This window comes from Ips typographus, linkage group LG12 (genome assembly GCF_016097725.1).
Source record: "Ips typographus isolate SLU linkage group LG12, UJ_Ityp_2.0, whole genome shotgun sequence".
NCBI classification, from domain to species: domain Eukaryota; kingdom Metazoa; phylum Arthropoda; class Insecta; order Coleoptera; family Curculionidae; genus Ips; species Ips typographus.
In genome coordinates this window covers 8161258-8176037 of record NC_138433.1, presented here as the reverse complement: position 1 = coordinate 8176037, position 14780 = coordinate 8161258, and the positions used below count along the sequence as shown (strand labels likewise).

At 35.7% G+C, this 14780-nt stretch overlaps 1 long non-coding RNA gene across 1 annotated transcript; it reads right to left on the bottom strand.

The window, feature by feature from the left end:
• Positions 1-6178: 6178 nt before the first annotated feature.
• Positions 6179-6827, bottom strand: LOC145736625 (uncharacterized). The gene is made up of 3 exons (XR_014180058.1): positions 6741-6827; positions 6416-6675; positions 6179-6350 (listed from the first exon to the last, which is right to left on the bottom strand). It is a non-coding gene; the product is annotated as an uncharacterized LOC145736625 (long non-coding RNA).
• Positions 6828-14780: the final 7953 nt, after the last annotated feature.

Sequence of the window (14780 nt, the reverse complement as noted above, 5' to 3'; positions counted from 1 at the left end):
ATATGACCTAAATATGCGACTTCTCGACGTAAAAATTTGCTTTTATTGAGTTGGATCTTAAAAGTCGTTTAAATACAGCTTTTAAATTTGTAAGGTGTTCTTGTAATGACGTGGAGAAAATGATGATATCATCGAGATAAACCAAACATTTTTCGTTTTGAATACCTCGTAATATCGAATCCATTACGCGTTGAAAAGTTGCGGGGGCATTTTTCAAACCGAAAGGCATTCTCAAATACTCGAAATGTCCGTTTTTTGTACTAAACGCAGTCTTAGGGATGTCCTCCTCATTCATTTCAATTTGGTGAATTCCTGAAGCAAGGTCAAGGGTTGTGAAATAGTAACATTTTCCTAGCTTGTCTAACAAATCGGTTATGTTTGGTAAAGGGAATTTGTCGTCGATTGTTTTTTCATTAAGCTTACGGTAGTCTACAACTACCCTCCATTTTTGAGTCCCAGATGCATCTATCTTTTTGGGTACCACCCAAATTGGACTTGACCATGGGCTGTTTGATGGTCTGATTATATTTTGATTCAACATTTTACTAATCTGATTTTCCACTTCTTTCTTATGTATGAAGGGGTACCTATAGGACTTGGTGTAAATAGACAATTCATCAGTTGTTTTTATGTGATGCTTAATCTTTGTAGTAAAAGTGAGTGGTGTATTTTTCTGATAAAAAACGACGGAAAATTCTTTACATAATTTCAATATTTCATTTTTTTCCTCTGAATTTAAGTGATCAAGTCTTGTTTGTTTAAGTCTAATTTCGGTTTTGCTGTTTCATCAAAATTATTTAAATCGATATTTTCAATTTCTTTACGATTAAATTTTTCGAAGTATTGGTTCCGAAAAATCTAAAGTGACAGGCATGCAAGAATTATTTAAAATTGTTGTCAATGCAAATCCATCTTTTGCAACAGTCAAACATTCAAGGATTTCGCAAATGTGTATTTTTTGATGAGGTATAATTATTTCACCTTTATTGATAGTAGTTTTTAGTTTTATTACTTGTTCGGTACGAGGAGAAATAGTTATACAATTCAGTTCAGGTTTTGTTTGGTAATACATAAGTTTCATTTTTGTATGTGGTGTAATAAAATAACCATTATTCCATATTTGCTTGTAGTAATTTCAAATTGTCGAGACCAATAAGACCGTCAAATACATTGTGAAACTTAAGCAAATTAAATTTTAAATTTTGATTAGATGGTAATTTTAAAATGTTTGATGCAGGTATTGAAGCACTATATCGATGAGCTGATTTTTGGAATACAGTACTAACAATATATGGGTCATCTGCAATGCAGTTACTATAAAATTTGTTTGCTATTTCGGGATTCACAAAAGATTTTGTAGATCCTGAATCGATTAAAAGTTTAATGTTATGTTCCGGTAGAGTGATGTAAGACATGGTATTTGTTAAATTTAGGGAAATTACTATGTTGGATTGTGTATCTGAGGCGTTACTTGAAAATTTGTGGTGTTTTGTTCTCGGGGGTCGATGACACATTGGTATTGTTGTCTAAGGTGGATTTTCCAGAAAATTTTGCGAATACGTGCATTCAGCATTTTCTCCGTCATTTTCAGAAGAATTAGCAAGTGTGCTTGGATTTGCGTAATAATCCGTAACTCCTGATGAATACTGTTCCGATAACCCGTATTGATTAAATTGATCGTATTGATCATAGTCGAAATTAGGTTGCATTTCTGTATTACATAATTCTTCCACTAGATATTTTGGTTGATTGTTTTGAGGATTAGGCCTTTGGAATCTATTAGTTGGAACTAAAGGTCCTTTTGGCCCTGACGTACAGACACTTATACGTTGTGGGTTGGAAAGTGGTCTATTCTGATTTGGTCTGAAAACGATGGATTGGTTTGGTCGACCAAATACATGAGAATTATTAGGAAATCGTTGGGGAATTTTATTAAAATTACGGCGAATGTTTATAGGTTGTGAAGGAAATTGCGAAGTTTGCGCAATTTGAGGTCTGGGCGTAAATAGATTATGAGGGGTGTGAGAATTAAATGAAAAAAAATGATGTTGAGGTTCGGTCAAGAAAGGAGTTCCAAACTGTTGAACCGGTTGTGGTCTAGAGTTTGACTTATTAAAATTTTGGGATTGATTTCTGGCAAAGATTTGGAAATAATTATTGTTATGCTCCTGGGTGACATATTGAAGGGCTTCAGCTAGGCTATTAGGTTTCATACAGCGTATAGTAGTGCCTAATGGTTCTTTTAAACCAGACAGAAAGGTTTTTAATGCTAAATCGTTGTATAAACCCTTTCTTAAAATTCTGCCAGCATCAGAGTTTTCATGACTATCTATGTACGAACAAAGCAAATTCAATAGATGTAATCATAGAATTGATTCGGATTTTCATTCGAATTTTATTTTAGCATTACTAGGTCTCTGTTTAAGCAAGATTCGTCACGTTGATCTGCAAAATTTCGATGCAATACTGCCTTTAAATCGTCCCATGTCGTGACATTTTTAATATTAACGATTATTTTAGCAGTTCCTGTTAGTTTACCTATTAAACTATTTAGTAAAAAGACATTTTGAAAATCACGCTGATTAGCGGTATTATAAAAATTGTCTATTAATGTAATGTCTTTATCTTTGGTTAATTAACACTCGAGTTTCATACTGAAGAACATTTTTATTTCTCTCAGTTTACGCCATTGCTCTACTCTATTTCATGCGACACTCTGCGCGAATGCCGTTCAGGTCCAAGCGCAGAACACTCGGTTACTTTACACTACGTCACACTCTCCCCTACTTAATTATAAAACATAACCGAAAATAATTGTTACCCTTATTATTTATTCCTATGGACTACATATTTACATATTAACAATTTTGTTTCTCGACAATTTTTTTTTCTAGCTAGTCGTATCTTAACCTGTCTGGTGATTTACGAGTTCTCTGAGGTCGATTATGTATAAGAAGTGATGTGCGAACTGATGAATTGTTCGATGAAGATTTTCGCAATGGAACGGTTTCACTCTCGTCAGCATTTTCATCTAACTCTAGACTCTCGTCAACGACACTTACAGACTCTGATACCGATCCCGATTGGGTGTGTGTCTCACATTGTCGCAATTGATTTTGATGTCTTTTCCAAGTCAAATCACTTTTATGCACTTTCACTAAATATACGTTTTTACCCAACACTTTAATCACATGACAGATTGTCCAAATCGGTTTTTGTATGTTACGATAATCTTTAGCGAAAACACATTGTCCAACCGTGAATATCTCCTCTCTCTTCCCCTTAAAATATTTCTGGTTTCGATCTTGCGACTTTTTTAAGTTATCAATCACTTCCGACGTATTTTTCGGTAGTATATTAACATTATCTGGTCTAATTAAATCAAATCGAGACCGAATCTGCCTACCCAAAAACAAACGAGAAGGTGACTCACCAGTTGAACAATGTTCCGTCATTCGATACATCATTAAAAATCTGTCTAACGAACGATTTAAGTTTATAACGTTATTACATGTATTAAGTTCCTTAATTAAGAAGTTCTTTACCGTTTTTATACTATCCTCTGCTGCTCCGTTTGACGCAGCATGATAAGTTGGTGAAGTTATGTGTGTAACATTGTTTTGTGTCAAGAAATTTTTAAATTCATGAGAGGTAAATTGTGTACCATTGTCCGAACAAAGAGTTTTTGGTAATCCGTATCTTGAAAACAATCCTCGTAACCTGTCAATCGTCTGCTCTGACGTAATACTCGACATTAGGAATACCTCCAGCCATTTTGAAAACGCATCAATCACAATTAAGCAATATTTGCCCTTTATAGGACCCATATAATCTATATGAATGCGATTCCAAGGATAATTTTCAATTGGCCAGGATTGGAGTATTCCAGTGTTTACATTACGTTGAAAAGTCTGACATATATTACATGATTTACTAATGCCTTCAATATCATTATTTAGGTTTGGCCACCACACATATGACCGAGCCAGAGATTTCATTTTTACAATACCCATATGCGTGTTATGTAACATTTCTAAAACTCTTGATTGGAATGATTCCGGAATTAAAACTCGATGACCCCATACCAACACATTGTTTACTATATTTATTTCCTCTTTTTTTCTAAAGTATGGTTTTAGTGCTGAATCTTTGGTTTGTTTCGGCCATCCAGACTTAACAAATGTAATTATTTTTGATAAAATATTGTCTTTATATAAAGCACGCTCAATATCTAATAAATTTAAATTTAAATCACTAGCTTCAGTCAAATAGTTTATTTGAAGCGCATCGCTATCACCATTTTCAACTTCAGCAATGTGAACTGGTAATCTTGAAAGAAAATCGGCAATATTATTTTTTGTCTGCACATATTTAATGTCAAAGTTAAAACCACTTAAAAAACAAGCATATCTTTGTAATCTATTTGCTGCCATGGTGGGAATTCCTTTTTTTGGTCCAAAAATTGTCACTAAGGCTTTATTATCGGTTACTAATGTAAATTTGTTTCCAAACAAATATTGGTAGAATCTTTTAATTCCAAAAATAATAGCGAAGGATTCTTTATCAATTTGGCTCCAACGTTTCTGTTGTCAGTCAACGTCTAAGAAGCAAAGCAAATTGGTCTTTCGACACCATTCTCAAAGATATGTGATAGTACTGCACCGACTCCATAATCAGAAGCATCTACTGTGAGTACTAAAGGTAATACAGAATCGAAATGTACTAAAACTGTGTCTGATATAAGAATGTTTTTTACTTTTACAAATGATTCTTGACACTCCCTGCTCCAATTCCATTTAACGTCCTTTTTTATTAGCTCGTAAAGTGGATGTAAAAGAGTTGGAATGTTAGGTATGAATCTATTATAATAATTAATTGCTCCAATAAAAGATCTCAATTGACTAACATTTTGTGGTTCTGGAATTTTACTAATCGCTTCTAGTTTATTTTTTGATTTATGTAACTCTTTTTCGCTAATGTCATAACCTAAGTAAGAAATACTCTCCGCAAAAAATTTACACTTTTCAGGTTTGACAGTCAAGTTATTGCCTTTTAAAATGTTTAAAACACTCTCTAAATTTTCAATATGTTCCCTGTCATCTTTGCCAGTGATCAAGATGTCATCCAAAAATACTGAAACACCATTTCCAAAAATACTGAAACAACATTCGTGAAAAGTTGATCCATTAGTCTTTGAAACTGACCAGGTGCGCAACTGACTCCAAACGGTAACCTACTATAATAAAATAAGCCCTTATGAGTAGATATTGTAGTTACTTTAGCACAATCTGGATCAAGTACAATTTGTTGGTATGCTGAACTCAAATCAATCTTTGAAAATCGTTTACCGCCACTTAATTTAGCATACAAGTCATCAATTCGTGGAATGGGATATTTATCGTCAATCAAAAATGGATTCAGAGTAATTTTGTAGTCACCACATAATCGAACTGACCCGTCCGGCTTTAAAACCGGTACAATGGGTGTACCCCATTCAGAATACTGAATTGGAATTAATATCCCCTAATCAACCAATTTATTTAATTCAAGTTCAACTTTGGATTTTAATGCATAAGGTAACGGTCTAGGTTTAAAAAATTTTGGAGCAAAATTTTCTTTTAAATATGCCCTGATAGCGCCTGCCAAGCCCTTTTTAGGATACTCTCTAATCAGTTTGAACAGTGTTTTCCGCTGAGCAAACAACGCCTCACAAAAAAACCCGTTAAGTCAAAGATTCGTGTTCTGCCCCCGGAATTGCAACAATTAAAAAAAATGATAACATTATACAATGATCTTTGTAGGGTTGATTCCAGATATAAGGAAATTGTTAACATAAGCACAAAGATATACAGAGAAAGGTTAAGGGAGCATGTTAGAGGTGAATACGACGGAAGAATACTCAAATCTAGTAATAAGTCGAAGTCAATGTGGAATTTTATCAGAGAGGTCAAAAAGGAAAATCACGTAAGTAAAATTAAAATTTGTAATAATGGGGTACAGTTGTCTGACGAGAGTGTGGCTGAAAATTTTAATTGTCACTTTTCTACAATTTCGGCAAATCAAGACACTATCGATTACAAATTTATAGAAGCATGCACTACTTTGAATCAGAATACTTGTTTTCTATCTCCCGTTTGTACGCTGGATGTTTTGGACCTTATCACTGCGTCGAAGAGTTCCAACTCAGCCGGTTTTGACGGAATTTCAAATAACTTAATTAAGCGCTGTAAGCTTTTATTGTGTGATGTACTTACTTTTGTAATTAATCTTTCAGTGGCAAAAGGTCAATTTCCTGATTGTCTAAAGCTCGCAATTGTTATTCCACTTTTCAAGAAGGGTGATCCCAATGACTATTCAAATTACAGAGCAATTAGTTTGTTATCATGTGTTTCTAAAATTTTTGAACTTAACTTACGAAATCAAATGTTATCTTTCTTGCAGAAATATAATTTTTTCCACGCCTCTCAGCATGGATTTACACAGTCTAAAAGTACTGAGTCTGCACTATGCGATTTTCAAATTCGAATAGTTGATGCTCTGGACAAAAACCTGTCGGTTGTTGGCCTTTTTGTGGACTTCTCGCGAGCTTTCGACCTGGTAAACCATGATATATTACTTGCAAAGTTGCACAGATGTGGTTTTCGTGGTAAAAGCTTTGACCTAATTTCCTCTTATCTGTGCAGCAGACGACAATATGTTACCATTAATAATAAACAGAGTAAATGCTCATTTTTGACTACCGGTGTTCCACAAGGGTCTATTATTGGACCTTTTCTCTTCTTGGTCTTTGCTAATGATTTATTAAACTTTATTGAGCAGGGTGCTTCTGATGTACGGGTCGCATATTCATATCGAGCGTCAACTATTGCACGACGAGAAAAGCCGAACGCATTGTATCTATCGAGCGTGTTAGATTGCATGCTCTCTGCGATAGTGCACGCTCGTTATGTAAGGACTCCGCGCATTGAATACGATTATTTTACTTTTACGGAAGCAAGTATAAATTATATTGACAAGTAACTTTTCAATATTAAACAGCAGATTTATTACACATATTTAAATACAAACATCTTAGGTATAACAACAGTCATTTAGAAAATTTATTTTCTCCTAGTCCTACATTATTTTCAACACAAGTTTTTAATGAGTGGGGTGCCTTTGATTTTCCCGCTGATAATCCTTTTACTTTTCTTCCAGCTTGAATTTTTCTTCTGCCGTTAATTACTACTTTTCTTCTCGACACAGAAGTTGGCTGTATTGGTATCTTCTTTCCTTTTCTGATAGCAGAATGAACTTTTAATGAAGGTGTCCCACAATTTTGGAAAGAAGTTATTAGGCCAGACATAAGTGTAGAAGGGTTCTTTATGTTTCTGTCGTAATTGCTAATAATTCGCTCTATAGCTGGCGAGAAGCCATCAGGATCATCTTTTAAATTATTTCGTACATCGCTATCCAATTTATTAATAAAAGTGCTCCATTTTGTTTCAATACTGTCTAAATTTGCTTCGGCAATAGTCGAATTTTCATCATTGTTTACTCCCGGAAATTGAATATTCTGCTCACACAAATTATTGTCAACATCGTGATTTTTTTCCCCTACTTGCACGGATTTTTTAAATTTCTTTTTGTTAGCTCTCCCAACACATTCGTTTAACTGTAAAGGTAGTAAGAGATGCTCAGTAGGCTCTACTCCGGTTGCAATTTTGTAAATAAGTATTTTACTTCCTTCGGATAAAACGTTACAAGCATTAGTTATATTGTAGTGTTTAATAATAGCAGATTGGTGTTTACATATTTTGCCTGTAATTCCTTGAGGGCAAGTACATATATTGGAATTCATATCAACAAAATATTTAGTTGAACTATCTTTTGAGCTCGTAACATGATATTGCATTTCTTCTAATTCCGATATTTGATCGGGCAAAACATCTCCACTATGTGGTGATAATCGATTTATTGTGCACCTATTTAATTTATTCATGACTAAATCTAATAGTCTTTGTTTATAGTATCCCTCGAAACTGGTGACAACAAAGTGAGCCAGCTGTGTTAAGTTATAGGCCTTAGTTCTTTCAAGCGAGATATCTTTGAATAGCCTAAACATGACCTCAATATAATTATTAGTTTCTGAGCCTCTTATCATCAAATGCTGTCTAAAGAATAAACACCAGGACTCTATACTGTTAGTTATCATGTTCTGTATATAGTTTTTGTATTGAGGATATTTATGGGACATAGCAGAGTTATGAAATTTTTCTATGTTTCTCTCCATTTCATCTTTTGTTTTAGATAATAAAATGTTTCTAAACAAATGATATAATGTTTGCCTATCTGCTTTTTCAATTTTATTTTTTGTTAAGCTTAACCATTTCCACACTGCTTTTAATACATGAAAGGAACATAAAAGTAAAACAGAATTCGGCCAGTGCTTCTTTAATATATTGCGCTCCACCATATCGTCGTCTGTCATTATTACAGAAGGATAGATTTTTGTTGGAAAAATGTCCCATAAGTTCTGCACGGCAATGTCGAAAACTTCACTCTTCTGAGAACTAGTTATAGCGCATCCGAGAGGGATTCCTCCAGCTGGAGACTGCGTGGCAAAAAAATATAATTTATGATTTTGGACATCACAATTACTAGTGGCGTCGACGAATAAAATTTCGGACGTTTGTTTTAATTCACATGCAGCTCGCTGCATTATAGGGGTGCATAAAGAAACGGTGTAATGCTCACTGACACGGCCAATTTTATACAATACCCCATTTACTTTACTTAAATTATCTTCTAACTGAGAAAACATCTGATCACCAGATCTAGCACCGTAATGATTTTTAAAATTGGCATTCCAAAGATTCGAAAAATCGGATTTTTTGGGAAAATAATATCGATCAGCTACATAATTTTCGTACTGGTCACCAAGCTCTTCCATTTTTTGTAAACAAAAAGTATTGTACGCCGAAGCCACAGAATGCCCCTTTCCGAATAGATTTAAAATAGCCTGCTTGGTTTCCTCTCCTACGGGTCTATTAATTAAGGCAGCAGCACTATCTATGGTATGATTATGATCGTTTTTGAAAGTTATCATACAGGGCCAATCTGGAATTAAATCATCCTTTTCTTTAGCTCTCGAATTTTTAGGAGGCTGTCGTTTAATTATGATTATCAACTCAGCTGGACAATTCAAATTCTTAGAACTATGCGCTCTTTGTCTTGGAAGGTTTACTTGGTTTATTTTAGTTTTAAATTGGCAATGATATATTCGTTTAAAAACATATTTCTTCGATTTTATCGCAGGTGTTATGACTGTGCGTGTAATATACCATGTATTTCTTGTACATATTTGTAAATCTTTAACCCATTTCTGAAAAAAAAAGAAAAAGTAAGTTTCCCGCTGGAAAAAACGGTTTTGAACGTTCCGTACGTTGTACGTGCTGTCAATAAGACGCGATTTCTCTTGCGACTCGTGTTAGTATTACGATGGTATTCGATAATGACCTTTATAGAAAAAACCACGTTTTTGTAAGTCTCGTTTGGCACTTCGAAAAAGCAGAAAGCTGTAATCGTAATCACGTCATTTATAATTCACGTCACGCTTTTGCGATACTTTGGGTAGCAGTCGTGATCAGTAATTTTTAAATATCAGTGATTAAATCACAGTTAAAAAACAGCCAAGCAGGACAAGATGTTTTGTCCGCCGTTGCCAACTTGGAGAACTGGTCAGATTTTGTTTAATTACTATATGTGATCAATCACTTGGTTAGCATAATTTCACCTAGCATTTCTGTTAATTTCATTTAAAAAATAACGATTGCTAATTCAGCACAATAAATACGACAGTTACTATTTTTAAAAATCATGCATCATATGAATCAATATCTTACTTGTACTTCATCACTACTCTGAAATTTTGTTCGAATTTCACTATCAGAGACGTTATAATAATTATAATTATCGGGTACATTCATGTTCATAATTTTGTCCGCACAGCAGCCTTTGGAGTACAATGTGTGATTACTTCTAACGAGCGTCTGGAAATGAACTGAAATGCGATAACGAACGCTTGATATAGATCACTACTCGGCAGCTTTCGGGTTCTGTCGGACTTGCTATACCTTACGCTCGATATGAATATGCGTACGGGTCACAGCATATGCAGATGACACAAATATTCTGATAATTGATCGGAGTACTGACGCTGTAATTAAGAAAACAGAAATAATTTACGATCGAATTTGTTTATGGTCCCAAAAAAAAATCACTTAAAGTTGAATATAAATAAAACTAATTTTGTTCATTTTTCTAATAACAGAAGCTCACTTGGAGAAATTGGTATTTTCGAGGGAAAGGATAATGCTTTATCTTCTTGCTCTACTTCGAGGATGTTGGGCATTACTTTTGATTGTGGCATGAATTGGCAGGATCATATAAATATACTCAGTGGTAGGCTGCGCAAAAGCTGTTATGCTCTTAAATTTATGGCCAATCACTTTAAAATTGATGTGCTCCTATCTCTGTATTATGCAAACTTTCATTCACACCTGCGTTATGGCATACTAAACTGGGGTCTCAGTGCTCATGTGTCGCGAATATTTTTAGTTCAGAAGTACGCCATCAGGATAATGACTGGGATAGGTCCACGTCAGTCCTGTAGACCTATGTTTAAAAAACTTGGAATTCTTCCTTTGTCTTCTGTTTATATTTATCAAGTATGTGTTTTCGTGTTCAAAAATAAAACCAAGTTTGAAACTTATCGTACATCGCATTCACACAATACACGTAATAAGGACCAGTTGCTGCCGAATTATCACAGAACTGGGTTATACCAGAAAGGCATTTTCTTTAACGGATGTAAGTTTTATAACCGCATTGACGATTCCATTAAAAATTCACCTAACGTCAATGTGTTTAAGTCTAGATTAAAGCGGCTCTTACTTGAGAGAAACTGTTACAGTGTGGAAGAGTTTTTAGATGTAACGTAATTTATGTAGTCGCATTATTTGATGATTCTTCTAAATGTATTGACGTTTTCCTCAGTTGCATGTTTTGCATGCTTAATTGGAGAAATAAATGATTTATTATTATTATTATTATTATTATAATACAATTTAAGTTTGAAGTTTTTGAAACAACCGATTTTATCAGAAAATACATCCAAATATTTACTTAATAATTTAGATTTGAAGTCGTCTGAAATGTAATTTATTTGCTTAAAAACAATCTTAAACTTTGAAATGAAATTTCTGCCTAGTAAAGCCGCTTTACTGTTTTTAATAACGCAAAATTTTATCTCATCTTTGTTATTGTTATATTCTACCGGAACACATATTTCGCCTAAAGGTGCTATTTTATCACCAGTAAAATTAACCAAGGTAATGTCGCATTTTTTTAAAGGCACATTCCTAAAATTATTAACATATATAAATTCCGGTAAGCATGAAACAGCTGTCCCAGAATCTAGTTCAAATTTAAACGGTATTTTGTTAATATTTACGTTTATTATAATAGGCTTGGAAATACTGTCATTAATAGAGTAAACAGGAAAATAATTTAAATTAATATTAAAATTAGAAACCTCGACGTCACTATCGTCAAGATTTAAACTATTTACGTTCTTATTTTTGTTTCTACAATTGGACGAATTGTGTGTTTTAACTTTACAATAAGTACAATATTTAGAGGAATTTCGATAAAAACATTTATTTTCCTGATGTTTACCTTTGCGACAAATAGTGCACAACTCGCCTGTGTTTGGTTTCCTGCTTCCAGCGTTGCCAACGCCACTCGCCTGTCCAAAATTTCTATTAGCCGTTCGTGCACGATTGCCATCTTGTTCCCTTTGTCTCCAGCTTGTTGCGTTTTCTCGGCTTCTTTGGAACCTTTGGAGTCGAAAAACTTCTTGTGGTTGTTGGTTTGCCGGAAAAATAATATCTGACTGTCGATTCACCCAGGTCGTTTCGGCTATTAATGCCATATTAATGGCCTCGTCAAACGTAATACTACTGTTTTGCTCTAATAATTTTTCCAAAACTTTACCCGGATTCATTCCACAAATGAATCGATCTCGCAAAATGTCCTTAAGGTGGTCTCCAAAATTGCATCTCATACTTAAACTACGAAGCCTGACTGCCCAGTCTTGAACGCTTTCGTTTGGTGACTTGTGTGCCGAATAAAACTTACATCTTTCAGCAAATACGACACTTCTACCCTTGTAGTAAGTATTTAAACACTTTACCAGGTCTTTGAAGGTTGCTTCGGATGGTTTAGTGGGATGGCACAAATTTTGAAGTAGTATGTAAGCTTCTTGCGTCAGCCCATTTAACAAAATTGTCCTTTTCCTTGCCTCCTCTGTGATTTGATTAGCTACAAAAAACTGCTCCAACCGGCTTATGTGGACACTCCAATCATGAACCTTGGGATAAAATTCCAATTGCAGTCCAATGGTCGCCATTTTAACACTGCACTTTTACACGTATTTACTTTCCGTGAATTAGTGTTAAAAAAAAAATTGTTTTGTAGTAACTATCTTTATACCACGAAGTCGAAGGAAAATCCTATATCCTCGTCGCCACTTGTCTTTATCTTCTTACCCAACACGTCGGCTTCCTCAATCGTGATGTGTGTGATGAAATCCTTTTGGATATATTCCCAATGTATGTTATAGGTACTTCTGAGCTCAGTAGGACTAGAATTGCTGATCAATTGTGGGCATTGGCTTCTCGAGGTACTACCAAGTGGCGAGTGGGATATGACATGTTTGGCACGACCAACGATACCTACATCCCACCCTCACCTCAAAATGGGCTATTTCCCTTGATTAGTTCTACACTTCAGTTGTTCCTAGACATGTCCGATATTCAAACCAATGAGTTTGTCTTACGACTCATGTCTTTTGATCAGTCTAGTCGTAAATTGGTAATTTTCTCTAGGTTGTGTTTATTCATGTTACCTAATACCAAAATTAGTAGTTCTGAAAAGCAAGAACAGTGGGACACACGTCATCTTGTTAAGATATTGCGTACCTCTTGTGATAATTTAGTTGATACAGGAGGAGCCGTGTTGTTCCCCTTTATAGGACCAGATGGTGAGTTCCAAGCTGACGATAAGCAGCACTGTTTGGACAAGGCCACCACTGATTGGCTTCTGCACCCGAAGAGGGCTAAGTTATTGGATATCATCCAAAGTTGGTCTATGTTGCGCCAAGACTCGAAATGTGAAAGCAGTACTGACTTGTACCGTGCATGGGCAAAAATGTTGATAAATCCAGCTGTTCTTGGCGCAACATAGACCAACTTTGGATGATATCCAATAACTTAGCCCTCTTCGGGTGCAGAAGCCAATCAGTGGTGGCCTTGTCCAAACAGTGCTACTTATCGTCAGCTTGGAACTCACCATCTGGTCCTATAAAGGGGAACAACACGGCTCCTCCTGTATCAACTAAATTATCACAAGAGGTACGCAATATCTTAACAAGATGACGTGTGTCCCACTGTTCTTGCTTTTCAGAACTACTAATTTTGGTATTAAGTAACATGAATAAACACAACCTAGAGAAAATTACCAATTTACGACTAGACTGATCAAAAGACATGAGTCGTAAGACAAACTCATTGGTTTGAATATCGGACATGTCTAGGAACAACTGAAGTGTAGAACTAATCAAGGGAAATAGCCCATTTTGAGGTGAGGGTGGGATGTAGGTATCGTTGGTCGTGCCAAACATGTCATATCCCACTCGCCACTTGGTAGTACCTCGAGAAGCCAATGCCCACAATTGATCAGCCATTCTAGTCCTACTGAGCTCAGAAGTACCTATAACATACATTGGGAATACATCCAAAAGGATTTCATCACACACATCACGATTGAGGAAGCCGACGTGTTGGGTAAGTGGTAGCACCTTCAAGACACAGTCCACGATAGCCACCATTTCCATTGTAAGCTCACTACCTTCAACTAAGTCTTCCTCCCCAAACAACCTTGCACTAACAACTTTACTAACAGCGACATCACTCATATTAACAGAAAAACTTATAACTAATGATGCGGCACGGTCATACCTACTCACATTCCTCTGCCTAGACACCACTGCCAACATACGTCGGCAAGTCTCTATCCAAAGCAAAAACTTAGATCTACTATATACAATAGGAAGAGCTACAACACGCACCCCACACCAGGAACATATACTAACAACTACGGTTAACAGATTATGCCCATCTTGACCCATTAATCTGGGCTTGGGCGCAAGGCGGCTACAGCACCGGCAGTTTGGGAACTCGAGGCTGCTACGGTAAAATCCGGCATATCGAAGCTCAATGGATACTCAAATGCAGGAGCTGGAGCTGATACATTTCCCGCCAAAAGTATGCCAACATTGTCTAATTTGATATCTCTAATCCGAGATAAGGCCATAAGATCACCTGGAACAATATTACCCCAAGTGAAACAGACTGGAAGAATCATCTGCTCAAAGTCATTAAAGCTCATCAAAGTACAGGGTTGCAACAAATTGAGAGCCGGCATGAAGATAGCCCCTTCAAGGGGGACTATGCCTACTTGACGAGATACACCTTGAGGTGTGACAGGCAATTGCTCTGTTGTTAAAACAACAGGCCCAGCAATTCAAAAACATTGCAGGATGGCATTGATGGCAAATGCGCCGTAAGGCACAACAATATATCCCATACGGCCCTCAGCTTGCTGTTTATATTTGGCATCTCCCATGGAAGAGAACCAACCACGCCTGGGAACACCACGTGTAGTTGCCTTAAAAACTA